Raw genomic sequence first — 7,393 nt, forward strand, 5'->3', positions numbered from 1 at the left:
GGTCGTAGAAGCCTTTCGTAGTTACAGTCAATGGGTTATCCGTGTATCGTGAAAATTGAAGGTGGTAAATTCCACTCAAGCACATAATACGCGAGCACGTGAATATTTTCCCAAATTATAAGAAAGACTAGACTAGGAAAGACTAGCTTTCTTAACGAAAAGAAATTCTTGATAATCTAAACCAAAAAAAAAAAGTTAAAATTTGATTGTACGTTTAGGTGGGACTAATCATAGGACTTAACGAATTTTGTTGTTCGTGTCTCGACTAAGGAAAGTGGATCTGAGTAAAAATTTCTTTGTACACAAAGTAGAAGTAAGATAAATTAATCGATGAAAAGTCAAGCGTGAAATTTGAGTTGGATTATGAAGAAGTCGGTCGGAAGGGGCACCTCTGGTATAATTCCAGTTTTGAAATAATTAATTTGAATAGGACCGATGAAGCGTAGACAACAGTTTGGGTACCGCGGAAACAATGGCTGAAATATCCGGTATTAAGGCCAACAGTTTCCCGTTCACATCAGCCAGCAGGAATCCATTCATGCTGGTAATCCCATAAATAAATGTCATTTGCTGAAAATCTGCCGTCCGAATCCAAAGGGTTTTGTCGGGAATCTTGAAAAATAGAATACAACCCTTGAACAGACGCATCGGAAAAGTCAAGCTTTATGAAAATTCATTTATAAACATAAAAAAAAAACAGCAAAAGATTTTTGTACGGATGATGTTAAAAGCATAATTTTTTTTAAAATTTACATCCCGTGTAACTAAATAATCGTGCATGTTTTACGCAGAAATATCGTATTAGTTTCGGTCCGCGTGACAAGAGAAAAAAATTTTTTTCGCGTAAATATTTTGCTGTAGAAAGTATTTTACGAAAATATCCAATTTATACGTATGCAAAATACACGTATACCCTGTAAACATTTACAGGATATTTCGCACGACTGATCGGCTAAAGTTAGTCTCTCCATTTGATTTATACGTTAGAATTACCTTCAAGTGATCGTTGTGAATAAACCTTTACGTAATAAACCTTTAATAAACCTAAACGTCCGTGGATTCGTAAATTCTAAGAACTCATGATTTGGAAATATTGTACAGCCCAGGATAATGTACAGTGCGAGCTTTGAGCTTCGAGTACACACTGGATCTAAGAATATTCCGTAAGATGAACTTTGAACCTTTTTATGCAATATCAGCCGTAAAGTGATACGAATGTCTACGTAAGACAACAGCATAGAAATTGTGACGCGAGAAAATAATTTTTTTCACAATTTAGCAGCAGCAGACCCAAGACTCTTTTTTATGACAACGTATTGTTTCCCTACGCGAACAAAACGAATGTCTTCCGCATCTTGTACCGAAATCCTGTAGGATGAACAGGACCAACCCTCACAGGATTCGGGACATAAATCACACCCACCCTCAATCCACCTCTGATATCTCGTTTGCTTAGTCCTGACTGTATTGACGCTGGGTTAACCAGCCCTGATCGACTGCAGATGACAACACGGTTGTTCCAGTTACACGGAGTCTGTACGAGGATATCCAGGACATGTTCCTGAAAGTCATATCGAACCGGAAATCAAAGGCGGAAGAGAAATCAATCATCGTATAATTAATCTGATTGATATGGAGTCCCATGACATACAAGTTGGTCCATGCCACCGAGGACCATAAGAAACAATTTTTTGTGGCCCGTCAAAAGATTTGTTGTAACTCGAAATCTAATGGAATTTTGGCGATTTGAATGAACAAAAAAAATCTCGTAGAGATTCATTTATCTTCCGAATAGAGCGTGTGTGCGTTATTCGGCGAATGTATCGTGTGAAACAGCGAAAAAGAAAAGGGAAGACGGCGTTCGAGGTAAGAGTAGAGGGTGAAAAAGACTTATAAAGTAGGGAGTCTGGTACTTCCCGTAGAGAAGGGTGCGAAAAGGGCCGTGACAACAGGGGTTGAACGCGATAGCAAAATTCAAGGGGTAGTCGCGAGACCTATTCCCAGACTTTTGTACCCTCCGACAACCTGCTCCGTCGGTTGGTACCCGGGTCTGCGGAGCTTTTGTTAAAGAGACAATTAGCATTCTGGAAACTGCAGCTAGGTGGAGCTTAGAGCCCAGGTCATTAGAAGAGCACTGAGGTCAGCAATGGGGCAGGGGAAGGTACCACCATTGCATTATACTCCGAGGGCTCCGTACTACTCGGACGGCTATCATTAAAGGCCACATCACAATTTCAGTTCTGCCATCGTATTAGAGTCTAAGCTTCATTTTCATAATAGCCAACGGAATGAATGACGGACCTTACGTATATTCTAAATTATCAGATTCCTGTTCATGCGTCGAAAAAATTATTGAATAATTTCGAATTTTAAGGAACTCAAATTTGTTTCGACGTCAGACGACGTTAGGACAAGCACTAAAGTGATGATCGAGCAAAAGTACTACTGAATATCAATACACGTGTGGCTGCGGAAGGGTTGGCACATAAAATAATTATCGAATAGAATATTCATAGGCACGCACTGGGTAATTTAATTTACACGGTGTCTATCAATTCACTTGATCACCCATGCTCTTCCTTACCTCACCTAACCCTCCTTCAACTTGGCGAACCAACCTACGTTAACTTTGTGGACGTCTCGGATGACGTTAGCTGTCATATTGATGACAAGTCAAGATGTGCGACCGACAGAGTCACTTAATGTCTTTCGAATCTTGGCGAACAAGAATCAACGAACGATATACCATAGAGTGATCTTAAAAGTTCAGAAGTGGTGCTAAGACCGTTGACGGTAACCTAACCTCATAAAGCTCAAGTGGTGATAACGTTTGAGAAAGGGCATTCTTTATCTTGATATCGTTTTAGTTCGTTTCGTGTTTTTTTTTTATGATTTCTTTTTTTTTTTTTTTTTTTTTTTTTTTTTTTTTCGTTTTTATAGAGTAACGTCGCGTGACGGTTTCGTCGAAGAAGCAATTTCTGACGTTAGAATGAAATGGCCAAGTGGAATTTTCGAGCTTGCGACCAACTTTACGACTTCTCACCTTCGTGAAATTCTTTAATCGCAATCTTTGACCTACGACGCTATAGGCCCACCGAATCGTTTCTGTCACCAAAAATTATTCGACCTTTTTTACGTGTTAATGGGAGAACAATTTATAATCGTAGTACCCCCCCATAAAGTTCAAAAGCGTATTCCCGGCTGAATTCAATCGAGTGTAAATTATTTGAATATTATTTGAAGGGAGAACACGAGGATATATTTTTTTTTTCACGTAAAATTTACGAGGTACAAATAATTACTGGAATTTGCCGAGTTTTTCGAGAAAAACAATTTCTCGAACCATTTCTCCACTCCTGTTTTTTTTTTGTCCATGCATGTTTTTGCGAAATTATTGAAGGAAGTTTACGGGAAGGTTTGCATAACGTTTTGCTAATTACTACCGCATACCTTCTATGCTGCTTCTTTTTTTTTTTTTTCCTCGAAATTCCATACGTTATGTATTACGAACTCGCTAATCGATGTATTACCATACTAAGCAGTCGCGTCTAACGTCGTTATACGAAGCTTGCACACATGGTATATCTTATAAAGTATGCATCGTATGGAAAAATGTTATATATGAAATTTGTACGGTTTCGAAGGATACTTTTTGTGATGCATAGTTTAAATTTATTGGCGGAGGCGCTTCAAGAATTTCAAGGTCAACGTCGTGTTTGTAAATCCAATGCTATTTTTTTCTAGAAAATTATGAAAAAACGTGAAATTTAGAGTACACAGTACTGTTCTGAAAAAAAAATTTCAAGAAACAAAGTTAAATTACTCGTTAGTTATTAGGTTTACGGCTAATGCAGGGACAGTACTTTTTTACTCGAATTTTCACGTTCTTTCACAATTTTGTATAAAGAGCGTAGCATCTCATTTACAAACACGAAGTTGAATTTGAAATCCCTGAAAGCCCTCCATCAATACCGTAAAACGTACGGTTTAAAACCGTATAAATTTTGTACACCAAATATTTTCGTACGATGCATACTTTACAAGTTATAGAAGTGTGCAAGTTGCGTGTACCACCCTGTATAGTACATCCACAAACTGTCATTTTGCTTGACGGAAATGATGAGAAATGACCACATTTTTTTTTTATTTCCAAACTTTGCCTTCTCCTGTACGAAACGGTGAACTTTCGTGACCCGGAGACTAAATAGGGAAGTAGGTAATATACATACGTATACTATACCTAGTTTATGCGAAAATAAGAAGGAACCCGAACATTTATAATAACGAGAGCACCATTTCATAATTATTTCAAAGAGGCATCCATTTTGTCTCTTTTAATACTAAATGAAATAAAATGTTAAAACCTTTAAATCATCTGATTCTTCCTATGTAGACAAGTAATTAATGATTTTCTTTTTTTTTTTTTCTTTACATAGAATTTCAAATTGTTTAGCGTCTGGGATTATGTTACACGAGGGTTGACCTTTTCGTATATCCGTTTTCCTCATTTATTCATTTATTAACCCACTTGCTTTCAACACTGTTTTAACGACTGAAATGTCAGACATATGTATTTTATAATTTATTTCTTCAAACTTGTATACAGCGATAATGAGGTTGACCAAGGTTGATGGATGAAATTAATAATTCGATACTGAAAGGAATAAATTATCGAAACGTCGTTATCAAACTTTCAACGATAAGTTAGAAAGTTTCGGTTTTTGGAATTCTGTGAATTTGCCGAAATATAGATTCGACAAGAATAAATGATGAAATAAGAAAAATGCAATTTTTATACTAAATAATCGGTTGAATAATTAAATCCTATAGATTCATTTAATGCAAAATGTAGTCGGAATTGTCTATAATTATTTTTATAATTCTTTATAGCTAATCAAAGGAAATCTGTAAACGAAATTTGAAAAAAAAAATTATTAGTCTTATTTTATAGATTTTTTCCTCCTGCAAATCGAAAATGATTCGAAAACGTAATATTGTAACTAGCTTCGCGGAATTAAATTATTGGCAGCGACTCTGCAAGTAACGCCCCCTACATCGTAAATCCAAGATTCGCGGAAAATTTATGCGAATTTTCTTAAGACACGAAGAAGTTACTCTCGTGCACGTGTTTTCACTTTTCATCGCGCTCAATATTCATAAATGAGAATTTATTTGATTTCACAGAAAAAAAAGAAGCTTGGAAATGATCTGTGAAAAACGAAGGGATAGTACATACTAAGGCAAAGAAAATGTCATTGGCAAATATAAAAAGAGAATTCGAAATTAGATTAATCATTTATTTCTTCTTTCTCAAAAATATTTATAAAATTATTCTATACTCACTACCATCCACCCATTAGGCTACTTTCTTTGAAGTTTAAGTGAGAAACGGAGCGTACTGAATGTAATGCTTTAGCATGTGCGCGGACGGGTGAGTCTGCTAATCTTGCCGTGAGATACTCGAAGGAATGAAATATGAGGAATAGCACGGAAAATTTAACTTGCCGTTTTATATACTCCTCGCAGTTCCCTGGAAGCAGCTCTTAAGTTTTACTTTTAACGAGTTCGAGGTAATTTTCTTTCTACCTCTTCTTTCTCATTGAACTTCTTTTTTTTTCAATTCAAGTTCAGTCTTTATTCCGCGTACTCGAGCTCACTACTGTTTTTGCACCACAGGTCCACTACGTACAAAAATAAAACAATAGTCACGCATACAATGTGCAATTAATTGAGAAGCCGTGAGTTTAAAAAGAAATATATATATATTTGCATGAAATTTAATTAAAAATTACCTTTATCATTTACGTGAAACAGCATTTTTTGCTTTACTACTGTAACACAAAATTTTTAATTATTCAAAATGTCAATTAAAGCTCAGAAAGAACTTTTTCAGTGACTCACCGTGCACAGTCAATAGGAAACGTAAGATTTATCTGAATCTTGTTGATCGAATGACGGCCGGGTACTGACTGACGGCTTTGAAGCTTGCAAGCTCCCTCCACACCTCCACGTGCTTTCCGAGCTTGGGATTGTAGCGCCTCGCACGGCGGTCGTATAAACCCAAGTATGACCTGAAAATGGTCTTGCGCTTTTACCCCTTACTTTGTGCTCATCACAACAAAGGCTGTTTCATCGCAGAACTATAAAGAATTGTTGTTTCATTGTTGAAACATAAACAGTAAGTGTAAAACAAGAAAAGAAAATTCTTTTAAACGTAAGCATGAACGCAATACAAAATTACGTAACTTGCCCAACAGAAATGTTGATGCAAGGTACTGTAATAAAAAATTATACCAAACCTTTTGCTCCAAGCTCTTATTTCGATAATCGCATAATAAAATATGCAGGCAAAATTTTTGCCAATGAAAATAAGAAGATGTAGTCCAAAATGCGAATTTTCGTGAGAAACACACTCAACTAGATGAGGTCCATGACGGGTCGGGTTTTCCTACCGTCCATACATCACTAACCACAATGGGTTAGCCTTATACTTGTACTACGAGAGACTATATACAGTCTATACAATATATTGTAGCGAGATACATAGTCGAAAATCCTGTATCCCAAAAACGTTTGAATTTTAACATGAGCTTCCTGGATAGTGAAAATTTTCCCAAACTTCGTGAAGCTTTTCAATCATCGTATAATCGGATTATTCACTAGTCATGAGATAGCGGCCATTACTATTCAGTCTAAAAATTAGTCCAATTTCTTTATGCCATTCATTATTCACTGTTGATCAATCATACGTAATCATATTGAAATTGTGTTTTCAACTGTGTTTATCATTCAATGTGTCATTTAGGCCATACGTGAAAACTTGCGTGTGACGATTTAACGCGACGATAAAAATTCACCTGTAGTTAATATTGTAGAACCAAATGAACGTTTTTATTATTTGTCACTGATCGATGCTGAACGTGTATTTTATTTCACGATAATTATTTTTCTAATTAACGCTGATGGATCACTCCTTTGATCGATTTCCGTCCTTCGAGTCAGATAGCCACTATTATGGAATCGTTCGATCACTTCTCCTCTTTATTATTTTCAATTGTTTTCCTCCTCATCAGTTTTTCTCATGGATTCTTCACTTTTCTTAATCACTTTAGTGTCTACCTCTCTTTATCTCTCTATCTCTGTCTCTTTTAACCCGCGGACGATTCAGCCCATACTCTCTCCTTACCCGTAACTCTGGATATCGGTGAAATAACAAAAATCCAATTTGTCGCACATTGCCGCAATACGGAAACAAATCGTACAGACTATTTGTCGAAGCGAATCTAACACTCGGCAGATGCGAAAAGCTGAAAAGCTTCTCTGCACGTGGATCAGTTAGATATAACGTTTCGAACGTAGTCAGTGACGCAATTTCAAATAGTGGAGCTTTTTT

At 36.4% G+C, this 7,393-nt stretch overlaps 1 protein-coding gene across 7 annotated transcripts in view; it reads right to left on the reverse strand.

Moving 5' to 3' along the window:
- LOC107273986 (zwei Ig domain protein zig-8) overlaps positions 1–5,968 on the reverse strand; it is a 52,313-nt gene extending 46,345 nt beyond the window's left edge. For 2 of the 7 annotated variants that reach the window (XM_025091287.1, XM_025091283.1), the window contains exons 1-3: positions 5,902–5,968; positions 5,793–5,831; positions 5,506–5,681 (exon numbers count right to left, since the gene is read on the reverse strand). The gene's annotated coding sequence lies outside the window, so the exon portion shown is untranslated. Of the gene's footprint in view, positions 1–5,505; positions 5,682–5,792 lie in introns of all 7 variants that reach the window. The other 5 variants (XM_025091284.1, XM_015752698.2, XM_015752699.2 and 2 more) reach the window with 5 other exon arrangements.
- Between the last annotated feature and the right edge of the window lie 1,425 nt (positions 5,969–7,393).

The sequence above is a fragment of the Cephus cinctus genome, unplaced genomic scaffold (assembly GCF_000341935.2).
Source record: "Cephus cinctus unplaced genomic scaffold, Ccin1 Ccin1_scaffold1922, whole genome shotgun sequence".
Classification (NCBI taxonomy): Eukaryota; Metazoa; Arthropoda; class Insecta; order Hymenoptera; family Cephidae; genus Cephus; species Cephus cinctus.